The 19,895-nt window shown below is 47.8% G+C and overlaps 1 protein-coding gene across 1 annotated transcript in view; it reads right to left on the bottom strand.

The window, feature by feature from the left end:
• The window catches only part of LOC143933459 (polymeric immunoglobulin receptor-like), a 54,585-nt gene that overhangs the window by 13,235 nt on the left and 21,455 nt on the right, over positions 1-19,895 (bottom strand). The window lies entirely within an intron of this gene.

Genomic DNA, 19,895 nt, shown 5'->3' with positions numbered 1-19,895 from the left:
CTCTTAATCAGTTGACGTGTTTCATGCTACATCAGCGCTTAATCAGTTGATGTGTTTCATGCTACATCAGCGCTTAATCAGTTTACGCATTTCGTGCTGCATCAGCGCTTAATCAGTCTACGAGTTTCATGCCACATCGGCGCTTCATTAGGTGAAAATGTAGTATAAAATGCACAGATTTTTTGTCATGCCCCACAGTGTTTTGTTGCTGTAACTAGTTGCTTTTATGACTCATTAAACATGGGAAATTTCGGAGTGCAGGTGTCTGGAACTTTGTGATCTTACACAATCTGCAGGTCGTTCGCAATGAAATAGAATGATTCTGCATGCCGTCATCAAAAGAGAGCCAAAGGGTAATTCAATCAGAAGCCGTAGAAGCATTTTTGGGCATGGCTGGGGCAAGGATTTTTGGCACCCTAGGTGAAAGCTCATTTTGCCGCCCCCCTGGGCTCCACCCCCTTTGCCCTGCCCATGTATACCTCACCTTTTTAATGAAGCACCCATCAATTGCAGCCTCACCAGTGCCCATCAAATGCAGCCTCATCAGCGCCCATCAAATGCAGCTTCACCAGCGCCCATCAAATGCAGCTTCACCAGCGCCCATCAAATGCAGCTTCACCAGCGCCCATCAAATGCAGTATCACCAGCGCCCATAAATGCAGCCTCCCCAGTGCCCATCAATGTGGCCTTACCAGTGCCCATCAAATGCGGCCCCACCAGCACCCATCAAAGCAGCCTCACCAGCGCCCATCAAATGCAGCCTCACCAGCGTCCATCAAATGCAGCCTCACCAGCGCCCATCAATGCAGCCTCACCAGCGCCCATCAATGCAGCCTCACCAGCGCCCATCAATGCAGCCTCACCAGCGCCCATCAATGCAGCCTCACCAGCGCCCATCAAATGCAGCCTCACCAGCGCCCATCAATGCAGCCTCACCAGCGCCCATCAAATGCAGCCTCACCAGCGCCCATCAATGCAGCCTCAACAGCGCCCATCAAAGGCAGCCTCAACAGCGCCCATCAAATGCAGCCTCAACAGCGCCCATCAAAGGCAGCCTCAACAGCGCCCATCAAAGGCAGTCTCAACAGCGCCCATCAATGCGGCCTCACCAGCGCCCATCAATACAGCCCCACCAGCGCCAATCAAATGCAGCCTCACCAGTGCCCATCAATGAATGTTTGCTTGCTTCCATTAATTCGGGAGTCGGGACACAGATACAGTCCTCCGCTGCCGCTGCGCCTCTGACACTATGTGCAAATGGAGCGGGGTCTGCCTGCTGATGCTGAGACTTAGTTGCTTGCTGCAGAGAGAAGAGAGTAGGAACACCAGTGGCCGGGCGCCCTAGGCAGCAAGGCACCCTAGGCAGCTGCCTAATTTGCCTAGTGGTATCACCGGCCCCCGTTTATAGGAATCATGTGCTTGCTTGATGCATGTCAAAGCCTACTAAGACCACCCTAAGTAATGCCCACATGTGAAGCTGAGCCTCCATGAAAGATCTGAAATCCAAAGAATGAAAGGGGAAGGCCAGGGACAGGCTGGGGAAGAAACGGCTTGATGATATTGGATGTCCTCCAGCCAAGAAAGGGATTGGAGACATGGCTGGTGTGAAGGTTACTCTAGTCTGCCCTCTGGTGGTCACCCCTGGAGTAGAACGCTGTCACCCTCACTCGACAGACAACATGCAAAGGTCAATACTATGAATTGTTACTCATACACACTAAGTTATTACTTGGTTGGAATGGTGACTGGATTTGGTAAATCTGGACCCATTTACCGGTCTCCTCTTCTGGGACTGGTCCATGTTTTCAGGTGGAACCCGTATGAGCATGGTAGGATTGTAGTAGGAGTCAAACCCGTGAATAAGATAGGCTGGTGTATGGAGCTTCTATCTAATGATAGCATGGTGCCCTGCAACAAAAGATGGGACCCTCTGCTCTCCAGTCAGGTGCAGGGAGTCCGCAGTGCCCGGGGGGGGGGGGCGTGGGCACAGTCCTGCCCTGCCTGCTCAATCTATGTCTTTGACTAATGAAGTACTGAAGCGAATGGAATAGCTATGAAAGCCAGGCAAATAGCATCTTCAGCAGGTCAACAATGGTACCAAGGATCTGACTGTCCTCATTCATAGTCCCAATCTACTAGCTGGACAGCTCCAATTTAAAGTGGAACTCCAGTGTAGCACCCTCCTGTTTCGGAGAAGGCTGCTAGGTGGGTTCAGCTCCTTTGTAATCAGTGGAGCAGGGGTTGATTGCTTAGGGCTGTTCAGGGTCTTGCTTCTGCCTGTGCTACGCCGTCTGTTTTCTAGAGACTTCTGGAAACATAGTGGGAGGGAGAGGGGAGCGGGCAGTCTGAATATTTAAGGGAACTCCAGCCAATCTCTGGAGGATGTGTGCCCAGAAGGTGGGGGGGAGAGTCAATAAATATTCTGAGGCCTGACGGCAGAGTGCAGAGATCCTGGGTCCAGTCCATCAGGAGGAGACCCCCTTGTGCAAGGGCTCTGTCCCCCCCGGGGCAGAGAGTGAGAAAGGAAGTTTGAGGAACCTCAAATATTTTATTGGCCCCAGTTCCAGGGTATCCCATGCTCCCCATCCCTATCCAAGCTCCTGTCCACAAAACGAACCCTAAAAGAAACTCCTAGGTTGATTTTTGAGGAATCAGTCAAAAAGGAAAGGAAAAATGCTGTGGGACTGGCTATGAATTCTGCGAGTAGGGGGGGGGATAGGACCCTGGCTCCTGCGGGGTAGCGCTACAGATATAAAAGACACACATTAATGCAGCTTTATAATCCTTATTCCATCATTAAATGCATTTTTGTTTTTAGTCTATGCACCTGGAGTTGACCTTCTGAAGCCCCTATACAGCAGAGCTCAGACTGGAGAAGCAAAAAGCAGCGCGGGGAGCCAATAAGTTGTGTTGCAGTGCTCATATGCTAACATGGACCATCCTGATAGGGGAAGAGAGCAGAACGACGGAGATGAGCTCGTAATTTTGCTGCGTTTCCTTTCATTGTCCAATCACAGGCTGGGGGGAGGGACAAGACCTGTATATCTTATTAAACTGCAGCAGAGAAAGAAGTCTGGTCTCTCCTGCCCTGCCAGACTGGGATGAGCTGTGTACTGCAAAATTGGATTGTGAGGTTCCAATTAGAGTCCCTGCCTGCTAATAGTACAGATAATACAGAACTACAAGAGTTACAGTGATACAGCTCTGCGGTCTGCGGCCCCATGATCCGTACTTACCCCCCCCCCCCCCATTAGATAAAATAGATCTACAAGCAAAATTTAAAGCTTATACTATGACCTCACCAACCTTGTCTGCGGTCTGTAGAGGTTACAGGGTCAGAGGACACCGTGCTGAATTCTGTGCTGGCCTGCCCCCTGCTGGAGGATTCCGAGTACAGCACTGCAGTAGTATCTGCACAGAGCAGAGGCAATAAATGTCATTTTCATGTGAAGCTTCTAATATCTCCTTATTGGGCAAAATACGAACTCACTGACCTGGCAGAGTGACCCCGGAAGAAGGGGGGGCAGAGCCGCCGTACCTATAGATCGGGGAGACGGTCACACTGCCGGCACCGCTGTCCCGGATTGTACTAATCTCTGCAAAAAGTTTGGAAATGGATTATGCAGAGGGAAGAGTCTTTGGTGGTTCCCCCCTCCCTCCCCCACCCCATGCATGCGCATGTAGATCTACTGCCTTTAGAGCTTCTGGTTGTTCCAATCAGATTTATTAAAATTAACCGCGACGCGGTCCTAAAGCTCGAAAAATCCCGAAGTGTCTCCGCAGCTAAAAACCGATAAGACGGCCGAGATTTGTAATTCTGCAAAAATAAAAAATAAAAAAATCATCGTTTTTTAGTAATGTGCTGATGATGCCGACAGCAACCTGCCTACCTTGTCCTTGATTTAGGCATCCTTTTTTTAATTAAAATGTATTAACACTATTGTTCCAGCTGACACTACCTCATAGAGGTCGCCGAGGGGTCCCTTAAAAATGATGCCATGGGGGGGCGTGGCCTGGCCGCTGAGTGAGATGGCCGCTTGATCGTTCGGCTCCGCTCCTCCACACCATACTACAGCGAATACTGCCGTCTCCCGCTGCCCGAACGGATTGCTGTTCGATCAGACGACTACCGGAAAGTCTCCGGAGTATGTCCAAGAAGAAGGGCAAGCTCAAGGGACCCCGCAGACTCCTCGATTTTTACATGCGGCCTTCGCAGCAGGACTCCCAAAATGGCGCCGACCGGGACCCAGGAAACCTGAGGCGACCTCATAGCTGCCCTGCGGAAGCGCCTCCAGCGTTCCAGGCCCTGGATGAAGGGATGGATCAGACCACAGAGCACTCCATCTCCCCTGGGGACAGAGGTAAGAGACTAGCAGAGTTTCCCTCACTCTCCCCTGACAAACAGCCTCCTCATAAGAAGCAGCATGGCGCTGGGACATGTAGTACCACAGGCTCTGAGAATCCAGCTGCACAATCCCTTGCTGAGTACCCCACCTCAGACAATCCAGCCTCTGAACACTCACTTAAAGCAATGCTGCTGTCTTTACAGACTGAGCTGCACAGAGACTTAAAAATCTCTCTTAACCATATGCAAGAAAAAGTCACCTCACTAGAGCACCGCACTGACCGCATAGAACAACATCTGTCAGAAGCCACTGAAGCTCACAATTGTATGGTGAATATACAGGATGAGCAAGCTGCCATGGTCACCCAGCTCCGTCTTAAAATCGCGGACCTTGAGGACCGCTCGAGGAGAAACAATATTAAAGTCAGGGGGGTATCTGAGTCGCTTGCAGCATCAGAAATTGTGCCTTATTTACATCAAATGTTCCGCAAACTAGTGCCTACGCTGACGACACAAGATATGCTTATAGACAGAGCACACAGGATCCACAAGCCGCAGCACCTCCCAGACTCTGTCCCTAGAGACATCCTGGCCAGGGTACATTTTTTTCATGTCAAGGAGGAGATCATGAGAGCAGCAAGGGCCCTGCGCTCGCTTCCAGACCCCTTCCATGGAGTGTCTCTATTCAATGACATTTCGGCGACTACTTCCCAAGCCCGCAGGGCCTTCTCCTCAGTCACCTCTGTTCTCAATGAACAAAAAATTCCCTACAAATGGGGATACCCTGTGAAGCTTATTGTCTCTCACCGCAATCAACAAGTTGCTATGTTATCGCCTAAGGAGGGCCTCAAGCAGCTTCTCAACTGGGGCCTGATAACTCAGGCACCTCCCCACACTTCACCTGTACGGCCATCCTCAAAGATAGCTAATCTGAGGGAGTCCCACGTTCCGGCCTAACTGCAAATGCTTGCTTGTAACATGCAGCATTCTGTTATGTGTTTATGTTCTTCCTCTTTTAGATGGTTTTTTCCTCACAATAAGTTTTACAGTTTTTGTCATGGTGTGGAGGAGTGGAAGTAGATGTTTGTCCCTTCCACGCTCCACAATTGTTGATGTGCTAAGCACATTCTTGGTTTCTATTTTTTTGGCATATTTTGCAGTTCTACCTGATTCTCTTACATAAGATACGCCATTGTATTACTGCTTTGCTTTCATAGCTTTAACTTTGCTGGCGCAGATCGGGCCCGTTTTGCCCGCTCTGATTCAGCTCACTGCCTATTTGTTACTGTATATTACACTAAGCTGTGCAACGTTTATTTCCCCCCCCCCCTCTCTGCTCGCCCCTCCCCCGCCTATTTCCTTTCTCCCTTCTATTACCTTTGGCTTCCCATTTTCTCCTTGTTTCTCGAGACAGTCCCCCTCTGATATTGTGCAGACCATCGCTATATAACCTTGCCTCACCTCTGCAATGTCGCTCACGATTGTATCTCTTAATGCTAAGGGCCTCAATAGCCCCTTTAAAAGGTCTCTCCTATGGCGTGAAGCCCTAAATCAGAAAGTGGATATCCTATGCGTACAGGAGACCCACTTCTCAGAGACTAATTCCCCCAAGTGCACTCACAGATTATTCCCCCATTATTTCCATGCCCGCGCTGAAACTAAAACAAGGGGGGTGATGATTGCAATTCGCTCTTCGGTGGCCTTTGTCCTGAAGCACGTAGAAGTGGATCCTGGTGGCAGATTTATCATTCTGTCGGCTACATTCAACGACCAACCAATGGTTGTTGTTAACGTATACGCACCTAATACTCACCAGAAAGCTTTCCTTAAAACACTGCTCCTCAAGCTTCAACCTTACCCAAAAGATGAAATTGTACTCTGTGGAGATTTCAATGAAATCTTAGATCACCACATGGACTCCTCCAATCCAAAACGTAAATCCTCCATGGCGCTGTCCACCTTTGTTTCCCAAGAAGATCTTTATGACCCTTGGCGATGTCTGCATGGTACGGAGAGGGACTACTCCTTCTATTCCCACACGCAGAGATCTTATTCTCGGATTGATCTGTTCCTGGTCTCTAAGATCCTGCTGCAAAAAATTGACAAAGCAACTATTGGTCTTATCACATGGTCGGACCATGCGCCAGTCTCTATTTCCATTTCCCTGTCGCCTCCTGCCTCTAGACACACGATTTGGCGTCTGAACGCAGCATTACTAAATGTAAAAGAGATCAAGGAGCAGATTGGGTCCGAAATAACCTCTTACTTTACCTCTAATGAAGGCTCTGTTTCCAATCCAGCCACTCTTTGGAACGCGCACAAAGCGGTCATTCGGGGTATTTTCCTTAAGTTGGGAGCCCAGGAAAAGAAAAAAAGATCACTTGCGATCAATGCCCTACTGCAACGCATCCAGACTCTTGAAAAATTAAACAAACAACATCCTACCACGGTTAATGCAGGTACACTTAGCTCTCTGCGGAATGAACTATGTTCGCTCCTTCAAAGAAGTCACGACTTCTATCTCAGACGGCTTCGCTTAACCTGGTACTCTCAAGGCAACAGAGCGGGGAAACATTTAGCACAACAGTACAAGAAAAAAGCAGCTCAAACTAAAATCCCATTCCTACTGAATCAGCAGGGCCAAAAACTGTCCAATCCCAAAGACATTGCGAATGAATTCGGAACCTTTTACTCCAAACTGTACAACCTCTCTCAATCTACTTCTACTCCGCAGCCCTCAGCACAATTGATCCAGACATTCCTTGCCCCCTTACAACTTCCCACGATAACCCCCTCCCAACTTGACGATCTGGCCAAACCATTTTCTCAACTGGAAATTCTTAAAGCGATCAACGAGCTTCCTTTGCATAAAGCCCCTGGTCCAGATGGTTTCATTAATGAATACTACAAAACTTATAGGGATCAGATCTCATCCCACCTCTGTAATGCCTTCAATGGCTTCCTATCCACCGGACAGATCCCATCGGAATCACTAGAAGCAACTATAACTACCATCCACAAGCCCGGTAAACCCTCCCATGATCCAGCAAATTATCGCCCCATCTCACTCCTGAACACGGACACGAAACTATATGCCAAATTATTAGCCTCCCGTCTAGCATCATTTATCCCCAACCTGATTCACCCTGATCAGGTGGGCTTTATTCCCCTACGACAAGCTTCCGATGGCACCCGCAGGTTCATAGACATGATACATTGGGCGGAGCACCGTCGAGTGCCTTCTCTGCTGATCTCTCTTGATGCAGAGAAGGCATTCGATCGGGTTAGCTGGCTCTATCTAGACCTTGTCCTACAAAAATTCGGCATTCATGGATCCTTCAAGCAAGCCATTTTAGGCCTATACTCCTCCCCAAGTGCAAGAGTTTTAACATCGGGACTATTGTCTTCCCCATTCCCCATCACAAATGGGACTCGTCAGGGCTGCCCCCTCTCCCCACTCATTTTCGCGATGGTCATTGAACCACTAGCACAAGCTATCAGAACACACCCGAGCATAGCCGGTCTTCAGATAGGTTCCACTGCACACAAAATTGGGCTATACGCCGACGACATTATCATTTGGCTCACTGATCCCCTATGCTCTCTGCCCCCGCTCTGCGATCTTTTACAACAATTCAGTCTTATTTCCCTTTATAAACTAAACCACTCTAAATCTGCCATGCTAGGGATATCTCTATCCCCGCAGCTCAAACTCAATATCTCCTCGATATCCCCGTTTTCCTGGGCTACCAACTCCTCTCTGACTTACTTGGGTATTCAGCTGACCTCCTCTACCTCTCTACTATTGCGTACTAACCTAGCTGGGCTCACCCAGAAGCTACAAAACCTTTCTACTTCGCTCCTACAGGTACAGACCTCATGGATAGGTAGAATAGCTCTTACTAAAATGTTCCTATTACCACATATTCTTTATATGTTCCGAACTTTGCCGATACCGATGCTTCAATCCGACATAGCTAGTTTACAACGACTGATTAACAAATTCATATGGTCGGGTCACAAACCACGGGTTAAAGCCTCCTCGCTCTACACACCGACAAAGACTGCTGGCATGGGAGTGCCTAACCTTAAACTGTACTATAAAGCAACATTGCTCGATCAATCCAGGAGGCTCTGGAATATGTCTTCACTACTACCTTGGACTCTCATTGAAGCAACGGATCTTATACAAGAGCCTTCACATCTTCTAGCTGCTGTTTGGTTGGGCTACCACCCCGATAAATCCTCTCTACCCACTGTGAACGCAACTCTGACCAATTGGAAATCCCTGCTACAAACCGCAGGAGGAATCCACCACCATGCTCTTCTCCAGCTACCCTTCGCAGCGATCTCCTTCCTCTCTCCGGATTTACCTTTACAAAGATGGATACAGCATGGTATTCGGACTATAGGAGACCTGTTTCAGGCCTCCCAGCTCCTCTCCTTTCAACAACTAATAAGCAGATTCTCTCTCCCTCACAAAGACTTCTACATTTACCTGAGAGTACGCCACATTCTCACCTCCATACCAACGTCCAGTTGCATCTCAACCAAGTCCATCATACAGCTTCTTTCCTCGCCCTCCAACAAAATCCGAGGCATCTCCTGCTTTTATACCCTCCTGACCCAGCAGTCTCAACCCGCCAACCCTCCGGCTATCTCCCATTGGGAGACCAAATTAAACTTTCATCTTCCATTAGCAGATTGGTATCGAGCAATTCACCTAATAACCAAATATTCAAGGAATATATCCCACCGAGAAACTGTCCTTAAGATCCTCTACAATTGGTATCATACACCTGTAAAACTCGCTCGCATTTTCCCTACCCACTCCAGCAACTGTTGGAGAAATTGTAATACAGACGGACATTTACTTCATATTTGGTGGGGATGTCCCTTCATCAAAGTGTTTTGGACGGATGTCACCAACTTTATTACTGGTTTAACTGGTTTGTCGCGTGTCATCACCCCGCAGATGGCCTTATTTGGTCTTGACATCTTGACCTGGCCTCCATCCTTCCAACCTATTGTTACACAAATTCTTATAGCAGCTCGGCTAGCTGTAGCCCGCCAATGGAAGCAACCCGTTGTTCCCACTATCAGCAATGTCATTATTATCTTAAATGAACACCTGCTGATGGAACACCTGTTTGCAAAATCGCAAATGTCCCTGAGTAAATTTCATACCTACTGGAAGCCCTGGCTCTCTGATCCTAGAGCTAAATCCTGTACCTGATTTAATTGTACTCTCCCTCACCGGTGCTAACTTTCATTCTGCAGTATCCTTACCGAATTGCACCCTTCTAGAATAACCTGAAACCACTGTGATGTGATTGACACGCTGATAGACAACAATGTTTACTAACCTTATTCTAACCATACTTCTTTGCTGCCACTCACCTTTCCTGCTTCCTTCTACCTCTCCTCGCTTCTTCCTCCCCCCTCTTCCCCTCTTCAGCTCCCTTTGCACAGAGGGAACTGGATTGGGGACCTGGTATGTACCTTTAACTATAAGCACCTCTATAAATATTGTGCCCCTTGGCACTTCGGTATATTGCTGTTGTAGCTTATCTGAGATATGTCTCTAATCCCTTGTGTATGTATTCCTCTAATTAATTATTTTGTTTTCTTTCATGCCCTACTCTGTACTTCATTTCTTATTTTCAATAAAGCTTTTTGAAAACTAAAAAAAAAAAAAAAAAAAAAAAAAAAAAAATGATGCCATGACCCCCCCCCCCACCCCCCCAGTGATTGGAACTTACACCCCGTTAGATAAAAATAGATCTACAAGAAAAAAATTGAAGCTTCTTCTATGACCCCCACCAACCTTGTCTGCTGCCTGGACTGCTTAGAGGGATAGATGGCACCGTGCTGAATTCTGTGCTGGCCTGCCCCCTGCTGGACGATTCTGAGTACAGCACTGCAGTAGTATCTGCACAGAGCAGAGGCAATAAATGTCATTTCATGTGAAGCTCTAATATCTCCTTATAACACTATTGTTACTGACACTGCCAGAGAGAAAGAGGTCACCTGGGGGGTCCCATCAAAATTATGCCATGATCCATACTTATGCCCAGGGGCGGACTGACCATTCGGGCACTCAGGCACTGCCCAAGGGGCTCCATGCCACCAAGGGGCCCCATCAGGGTTGCCAGGCTCATTAAAACCAGGGAGAGTATGTAAAAACCTGTGTTTTTTTTTTTTAAATCCCAAGATTATAGCTGCCCCGCCTCTCCAGTATAATGTATATTGTGCGTCTGTGTGTATACTGTATGTGTGTGTATACTGTGTGTGTATGTATACTGTATGTGTGTGTATACTGTATGTGTGTGTATACTGTGTGTGTATACTGTGTGTGTGTGTATACTGTATGTGTGTGTATACTGTATGTGTATACTGTATGTGTGTGTATACTGTGTGTGTATACTGTATGTGTGTATACTGTATGTGTGTGTATACTATGTGTATACTGTGTGTGTGTGTGTGTGTATACTATGTGTATACTGTATGTGTATACTGTGTGTGTATACTATGTGTATACTGTGTGTGTATACTGTATGTGTGTGTATACTGTGTGTGTGTGTATACTGTATGTGTGTGTATACTGTATGTGTATACTGTATGTGTGTGTATACTGTGTGTGTATACTGTATGTGTGTATACTGTATGTGTGTGTATACTATGTGTATACTGTGTGTGTATACTGTATGTGTGTGTATACTGTGTGTGTATACTGTGTGTGTGTGTATACTGTATGTGTGTGTATACTGTATGTGTGTGTATACTGTGTGTGTATACTGTATGTGTGTGTATACTGTATGTGTGTGTATACTATGTGTGTGTGTATACTGTGTGTGTATACTGTATGTGTGTGTATACTGTGTGTGTATACTATGTGTTTATACTGTATGTGTGTGTATACTGTGTGTATACTGTATGTGTGTGTATACTGTATGTGTGTATATTGTATGTGTGTGTATACTGTATGTGTGTATACTGTATGTGTGTAAACTGTATGTGTGTGTATACTGTATGTGTATACTGTATGTGTGTATACTGTATGTGTGTGTATACTATGTGTGTGTATACTGTATGTGTGTGTATACTGTATGTGTGTATACTGTATGTGTGTGTATACTATGTGTGTATATACTGTATGTGTGTGTATACTATGTGTTTATACTGTATGTGTGTGTATACTGTATGTGTATACTGTATGTGTGTGTATACTGTATGTGTGTGTATACTGTGTGTGTATACTGTGTGTGTGTGTATACTGTGTGTGTGTGTATACTGTATGTGTGTGTATACTGTATGTGTGTGTATACTGTGTGTGTATACTGTATGTGTGTGTATACTGTGTGTGTATACTGTATGTGTGTGTATACTGTATGTGTGTGTGTGTGTGTATACTGTGTGTGTATACTGTGTGTGTATACTGTGTGTATACTGTGTGTGTGTGTGTGTGTGTGTATTAGGGTTGCCACCTTTTCTTCAAGTCAAACCTGAACACTTTATCGGCGCACGTTTCTTTCTTTTTTTGGGTATAAACTATACATATATTTTGCTATTAAATAACATTTCTAATCATATGACATTAATAACAAGAGTCCCCCATTACATCAGAGTCCACAGAGTTCCCCTTTTCACATCTGAACTTGCAGAGTTCCCTTTCACTGTACGGGAGAACTCTGGGGACTCTGACATAAGGGATGCTCTGGGAACACAGATTTAAGGGGGAACACTAAGAACTCTGATGTAAGAAGAGGACTTTGATGTAAAGGGGGAACACTGTGCCCTTTGGTGTAAAGGGGAAATCTGATATAAGGGGTGCTCTGAAAACCCTGATTTACCTTGGTGTACTCTCTCAGAGGCAGGAGAGAGAAGGGGGGAGACTTCAGTCACAGACAGGGATGGATGGTGAGCTCACTCACCCCTTGGCAGTCAGCACCTCTCATCCAGATGTATCTGAGGCTGCTGGACTTCTAATTAAGAGAGTAAGAGGTACAGATCAAGCCCTCTCTCCTCTCCTGTCTGTGTGTGTGTTTGGGGGGGAGTGCTGGCTTTAGGCAGTGTGAAAGAGGGTGTAACAGACACTCTCAGCTTAGATAACTGCAGCCAGTAACCCTGCTGGAAAGCCATGGTCCAGTCTGAATAATGTGTCCGGGTTTAACCTGGACGCATGCTTCCAAACCCGAACTGTCCGGGTGAATCCTGGACAGGTGGCAACCCTAGTGTGTATACTGTATGTGTGTGTATACTGTGTAGCACCACAATCTATTGCCTGGGGGCCCCATAATCTCCTATTGCCCGAGGGCCCCATAATCTTCTCCTATTGCCCGGGGGCCCCCCATGAGCTGTCGGTACACCCCTGCTTATGCCCCCATTAGATAAAATAGATCTACAAGCAAAATGTAAACCTTATACTATGACCTCACCAACCTTGTCTGCGGTCTGTAGAGGTTACAGGGTCAGAGGACACCGTGCCGAATTCTGTGCTGGCCTGCCCCCTGCTGGAGGATTCTGAGTACAGCACTGCAGTAGTATCTGCACAGAGCAGAGGCAATAAATGTAATTTCATGTGAAGCTTCTAATATCTCCTTATTGGGAAAAATACGAACTCACTGACCTGGCAGAGTGACCCCGGAAGAAGGGGGGGCAGAGCCGCCGTACCTAGAGATAGTCCCGCTGTCCCGACTTGTACTAATCTCTGCAAAATGTTTGGAAATTGATTATTGCCTTCAGAGCCTTTGGACGTCTTGATTGGCTCTTTGAAATGAACCCCCAACACCTTCCTCCTGAAGCCCAACAAATCCCAGAAATTCTCCACAGCTAAAAAAAAACGATCAGACGGCCGAGATTTGTAATTCCACAAAAGACAATCCTGACAACTCCCCCAGATACCTCGTCCTTGATTTAGACACATTTTATATTAAAGTTTAATAACATTATTGTTTTCCGACTGACGCTGCGCAAATTCCCGCCAGCAAAAGATTGAGAGCGGGGGTTCTCTATTTTTCGGGGTTGGAAAAAGTTCAGATCGGGAAATTCCGACGTGCAAAATTCCTACGCGTTGCTCGGAAACAATTCGACGCATTTTGCTCGGGAAGCATTGAACTTAATGTTCTCGGCTTGTCGTAGCGTTGGACGCCACTGCGTTCTTGGCGGTCGAAAGTTCAGAGAACTTTTGTGTGACCCGTGTGTATGCGAGCCGAGCTTGAGCGGAATCCCATTGGAAAAAAAAAACATCCAAGTTAGGCATTAAAATGATGCTACGGGGCCCCATGATCTGTTCTTACACCCCATTGGATGAAATAAATAATATGTAACAATTCTTGATATATTGTAAACGTATTTTTATGGCACGTAGCCGACTGTCTGCCGGACTTTCCGAACGGGCTACTTGCCCACACACGGCACTTTTTCAGCGGACTAATAACGCGTACTAAGTTCGCCGGACTATCCGCCGTACTTTTGAAATGAACGGACTCGCCCACCCACGTGGAGGAAAGTCCGCTCATTTTGAGCGCGTCTCCAGGTAGCCGGGGCCAGCGAAGGAGGTGTCGCTGGCCCCGTCACCTGGTATGGACCTGAAGGGGAACCCCAACGCCGAAATAAATCGGCGTGGGGGTCCCCCCCCAGGTCCACATCAAACCCTTGTCTGAGCACGCTACCGGGCCGGCCAGGAAAGGGGGGGACGAGCGAGCGCCCCCCCCCCCCCCCGAGCCGTACCAGGCCGCGTGCCCTCAACATGGGGGGTGCCGCGCGGCCCCCCCACCCCAAAGCACCTTGTCCCCATGTTGATGAGGACAAGGGCCTCTTCCCGACAACCAACGGCCAGGGTTGTCGGGAAGAGGCCCTTGTCTTCATCAACATGGGGACAAGGTGCTTTTGGGGTGGGGGGGCCGCGCGGCCCCCCTTCCCCAAGGCACCCCCCCATGTTGAGGCCACGCGGCCTGGTACGGCTCAGGAGGGGGGGGGGCGCTCGCTCGTCCCCCCCCCCTTTCCTGGCCGGCCGGGTAGCGTGCTTGGACAAGGGTTTGATGTGGACCTGGGGGGGACCCCCACGCCGATTTTTTCGGTGTTGGGGTTCCCCTTTAAGTCCATACCAGGTGACGGGACCAGCAATACCTCCTTCGCTGGCCCCCGGCTACCTGGAGACGCGCTCAAAATGAGCATACTTTTCTCCGGGCGAGAAAAGACCATTCATTTCAAAAGTACGGCAGAAATTCCGCCCCAGCAAAAGTCCGATGTGAGCTTTTGGTTGGAAATTCCGACTGTGTGAACGCTCCATCGGACTTCTGCTGGCGGAATTCCCGCCAGCAAAAGATCGAGAGCAGGGGTTCTCTATTTTTCGGGTTGGAAAAAGTTTCCGATCGGGAAATTCCGATCGTCTGTACAAATTCTGATGCGCAAAATTCCTACGCATTGCTCGGAAGCATTGAACTTAAAGTGGTTGTAAACCCTTACAAACCACTTTGGCCTACAGGTAAGCCTAGATTAAGGCCTAGATTAACCAGTTGCCGACCGCCGCACGACGATGTACGTCGATAGCATGGCACGGGCAGGCATATTGGCGTACATGTACGTCCCTTGCCTCCCGCGGGTCGGGGGCCCGATCGGGCCCCCGCCCGGTGCCTGCGGCGGTCGGTATTCGTGCGGGAGCGATCCCGGACGAGGGGACGGCCATTCGTTCATGGCCACCCCCTCGCGATCGCTCCCGACGAATAGGAATCCCCCGTGACATCACTTCCTCTCCTGTAATGTAAACACAGGAGAGGAAGTGATGTATTCTCTCCTCCGTGTCGGTATTTTTCGTTCCGACACGGAGGAGAGCGGATCGGTGAGTTGCACCAACACTCTACACACACAGTAGAACATGCCAGGCACACTCACACCCCCCCTTTACCCCCCGATCACCCCCCCAATTACCCCTGCCCCCCCAGTCACAGTGACACCAATGTCATTTTTTTTTTTTTTTTTTTTTTTTTTGCATTGGTGTCATTTGTGACTGTAATAACTGTTAGGGCAGTTAGAGTTAGCCCCCTTTAGTTCTAATGTACCCCCCTAACCCCCCCAATAAAGGTTTAACCCCGTGATCACCCCCCGTCGCCAGTGTCACTAAGGCTGGGTTCACATTGCAGCGGTTTATGAGAACGAATGTGATTCGCACCGCACTGCAGTGCAAATCACATCCGATCTCTGTGCGATTCGAGTTCAGCCATTCGCCGCACCCGCCACACCCGCCGCACCCACCGCAAATTCGCACGGGACCCTTTTTTTGGCCCGCAGCAGAATCGGATCGCATGGGTGTTCACACCATGCGATCCGAGTTTGCAGATCGCACTGCGATATGCGAACTGATCTGGGGGTGTCATTAACATTTCACTGACACTCCCAGCAGTTCGCATAGGGCAGTGTGAGCTGCCGCCGGGAGGCATGTGATGCGGGAACCCGCCGCGGATTCGTGGCGTTCCCGCATCGCTCCAGTGTGAACCCAGCCTAATAAGCGATCGTTTTTCTGATCGCTGTATTAGTGTCACAGGTGACGCTAGTTAGGCAGGTAGGTATTTAGGTTCGCCGCAGCTTTTTATAGCGCCAGGGACCCCCATATACTACCGCATAAAGCCCCCTGATTGCCCCCTAGTTAACCCTTTCACCAGTGATCACCATATAACTGTTACAGGTGACGCTGGTTGGTTAGTTATTTTTTTATAGTTTCAGGGCACCCGCCATTTATTACCTAGTCTCACTAGTGTACCCCTAAATTTAGGGGTGTCTACTTTCCAAAATGGGGTCATTTGGGGGGGGGGGGTTTGTGCCATCTTGGCATTTTATGGCCTTCAAAACTGTAACGCCCTTAGAAAGCCTGAAGGCGGTGCTTGGTTTTCGGGGCCCCGTACGCGGCTAGGCTCCCAAAAAGTCCCACATATGTGGTATCCCCGTACTCAGGAGAAGCAGCAGAATTTATTTTGGGGTGTCATTTCACATATGCCCATGGCATGCGTGAGCAATATATCATTTAGTGACAACTTTGTGAAAAAAAAAAAAGTTTGTAATTTTCCCGCAACTTGTGGCAAAATATAAAATATTCCATGAACTCAACATGCCTCTCAGCAAATAGCTTGGGGTGTCTACTTTCTAAAATGGGGTCATTTGTGGGGGTTTTGTGCCATCTTGGCATTTTATGGCCTTCAAAACTGTAATAGGTAGTGAGGAGTGAACTCAAAAATTTACGCCCTTAGAAAGCCTGAAGGCGGTGCTTGGTTTTCGGGGCCCCGTACGCGGCTAGGCTCCCAAAAAGTCCCACATATGTGGTATCCCCGTACTCAGGAGAAGCAGCAGAATTTATTTTGGGGTGTCATTTCACATACGCCCATAGCATGTGTGAGCAATATATCATTTAGTGACAACTTTGTGTAAAAAAAAAAAAAAAATTTTTTTTTTGTCATTATTCAATCGCTTGAGGCAAAAAAATAAAATATTCAATGGGCTCAACATGCCTCTTATCAATTTCCTTAGGGGGTCTACTTTCCAAAATGGGGTCATTTGGGGGGGTTTTGTACTGCCCTGCCATTTTAGCACCTCAAGAAATGAGATAGGCAGTCGTAAACTAAAAGCTGCGTAAATTGCAGAAAACGTACCTTAGTTTGTAGATGTGACAACTTTTGCGCAAACCAATAAATATACAATTATTGACTTTTTTTTTACCAAAGACATGTGGCTGAATACATTTTGGCCTAAATGTATGACTAAAATTGAGTTTATTGGATTTTTCTAATAACAAAAAGTAGAAAATATCATTTTTTTTCAAAATTTGCGGTCTTTTTACGTTTATATCGCAAAAAATAAAAATCGCAGAGGCAATCAAATACCATCAAAAGAAAGCTCTATTTGTGGGAAGAAAAGGACGCAAATTTTGTTTGGGTACAACATTGCATGACCGCGCAATTACCAGTTAAAGCAGCGCAGTGCCAAAGTGTAAAAAGACCTCTGGTCATTTACCAGCAAAATGGTCCGGTCTGAAAGTGGTTAAGGCTTACCTGTAGGTCCAAGAAATATCTCCTAAACCTACACGTTTTAGGAGATATTTGCCAAAACACAGGCGCCGCTGTCAACGGCGATATGCCGCGAGCGACGGCTCCCGTGCGCATGCGCGGGAGTGATGTCATTGCGGCTTGGTTGAATGACAGCTCCGGAGCAGCGAGACCCACCGAGAAGATGGAGGCTCCGAACTACAGAGGACAGCGGTGACTTCGCTGGCTCCTGTGTCAGGTAAGTGACACATAATGGACTACTATGAGATGCGATGCGATGCATAGTAATCCATTATGCTTTACCTTTGCAGGGAATCAAAGAGGAAGTAAATTCATCAGGGTTTACTTCCTCTTTAATGTTCTCGGCTCGTCGTAGTGTTGGATGTCACCGCGTTCTTGGCGGTCGAAAGTACAGCGAACTTTTGTGCGACCCATGTGTATGCGAGCCAAGCTTGAGCGGAATCCCGTCGGAAAAACCATCCAAGTTTTTTCTGATGGAAATTCTGCTTGTGTGTACGGGGCATTAGAATTCTGCAAAAGAAAAAAAAAAAAACATTGGTTTCTAGAAGTGTGCCGACTGTGCCGACTGCTCCTTAGCTGCCTTGCCCTTGATTTAGGCATACTGTTTGTTTAGATCAATAACACTATTGATCAATAGTGATCAATAACATTAATCACTATTGATCAATAACACAAATGACACTGCTAGGTGTCCCGCAGAGGTCACCGAAGGTCCCCATCAAAACTATGCTATGGGGCCCCATGATCCGTACTTACCCCCCATTAGATAAAATAGATCTACAAGCAAACATTAAAGCTTATACTATGACCTCACCAACCTTGTCTGCGGTCTGTAGAGGTTACAGGGTCAGAGGACACCGTGCTGAATTCTGCGCTGGCCTGCCCCCTGCTGGAGGATTCTGAGTACAGCACTGCAGTAGTATCTGCACAGAGCAGAGGCAATAAATGTCATTTCATGCGAAGCTTCTAATATCTCCTTATTGGGCAAAATACGAACTCACCGACCTGGCAGAGTGACACCGGAAGAAGGGGGGGCAGAGCCGCCGTACCTATAGATCGGGGAGATGGTCACGCTGCCGGCACCGCTGTCCCGGATTGTACTAATATCTGCAAAAGTTTGGAAATTGGTCATCCAGGACCCTCTGATGGCCGACAGGACATTAATATATAACAATTCTTGATATATTTTACCTGATATATTCTAAGGGTTGTCCACTCAATGACTTTGATGACGAATCTGATTCCTATGAAGACTCCAGTCTAGAGGAGCTGAAGTCAGAGGCTCAGGGGGTGTCTTTGGGATCTCAGATTATTCTCGCACCCCCCCCCCCCCATATATTAGTACATTTATTGCCTTCAGAGCTTTTGGTCACCCCAGTCGGCTCTTAGAAATGAGCCCCAAATACAGTCCTAGAAGCAGGGCTGGACTGGGACAGAAATTTGGCCCTGGACTTCATCCAGACCGGCCCACTTACATTTTGAGTGTCCCATCAGCACCCCCTTCCATCAGAGTGTCCCATCACCAGACCCCTTACATCAGAGTGTCCCATCACCAGCTCCTTACATCAGAGTGTCCCATCACCAGCCCCCTTACATCAGAGTGTCCCATCACCAGACCCCTTACATCAGAGTGTCCCATCAGCACCCCCTTACATCAGAGTGTCCCATCACCACCCCCTTACATCAGAGTGTCCCATCACCAGCCCCCTTACATCAGAGTGTCCCATCACCAGCCCCCTTACATCAGAGTGTCCCATCACCAGCCCCCTTACATCAGAGTGTCCCATCACCAGCCCCCTTACATCAGAGTGTCTCATCACCAGCCCCCTTACATCAGAGTGTCTCATCACCACCCCCTTACATCAGAGTGTCCCATCAGCACCCCCTTACATCAGAGTGGCCCACTGAGCCATCGGCCCACCGGGAAACTCCCGGTAGTCCCAATGGCCAGTACATGCCTGCCTAGAAGGTAACAAATCCCAAAGGTTCTCCAAAGCTAAAACCTGATAAGACGGCTGAGATTTGTAATTTCCCGCAAAAAAATAAATAAACCATTGGTTTCTAGTAGCGTGCCGACCCAGCTGCCCGCCCCCTACCTATCCTGTCCTTGATTTAGGCATACTTTGTTTTGTTTTTTTGGTGCCCTTTGAAAACGTCACGTGTGACGAAACATGTCAGAGATAAGCTACGCACCGACGTCACCGCGCTATACGTGACCCCGGAAAGCACGGATATTTTTTATTGCCGGAAAATTCTTATTTTTTTTAAATCTTTTTATGAATAAACCTAACGGTGTATAAAGGATAACACACTATTGGAGCCTCCTCCTCCTTTTTTTTCTATCCTCCTATGTGGCCCATTCCAGTCCCAGAGAGCATTTTAGCTCCTGCTAAGAGAAATCAAATTTCTTCGTAGAGCGGACGGAAGACCGGCGTTACGAGTGAGGAGGTGCTCGGAGGTACGGACACCCCGGATCAGTGTGAAGACCCCCA

This window comes from Lithobates pipiens, unplaced genomic scaffold, assembly GCF_037356315.1.
Source record: "Lithobates pipiens isolate NorthernLeopardFrog02 unplaced genomic scaffold, aLitPip1_a1.2 Scaffold_27, whole genome shotgun sequence".
NCBI classification, from domain to species: Eukaryota; Metazoa; Chordata; class Amphibia; order Anura; family Ranidae; genus Lithobates; species Lithobates pipiens.
This window is presented reverse-complemented; position numbering and strand designations above follow the sequence as displayed.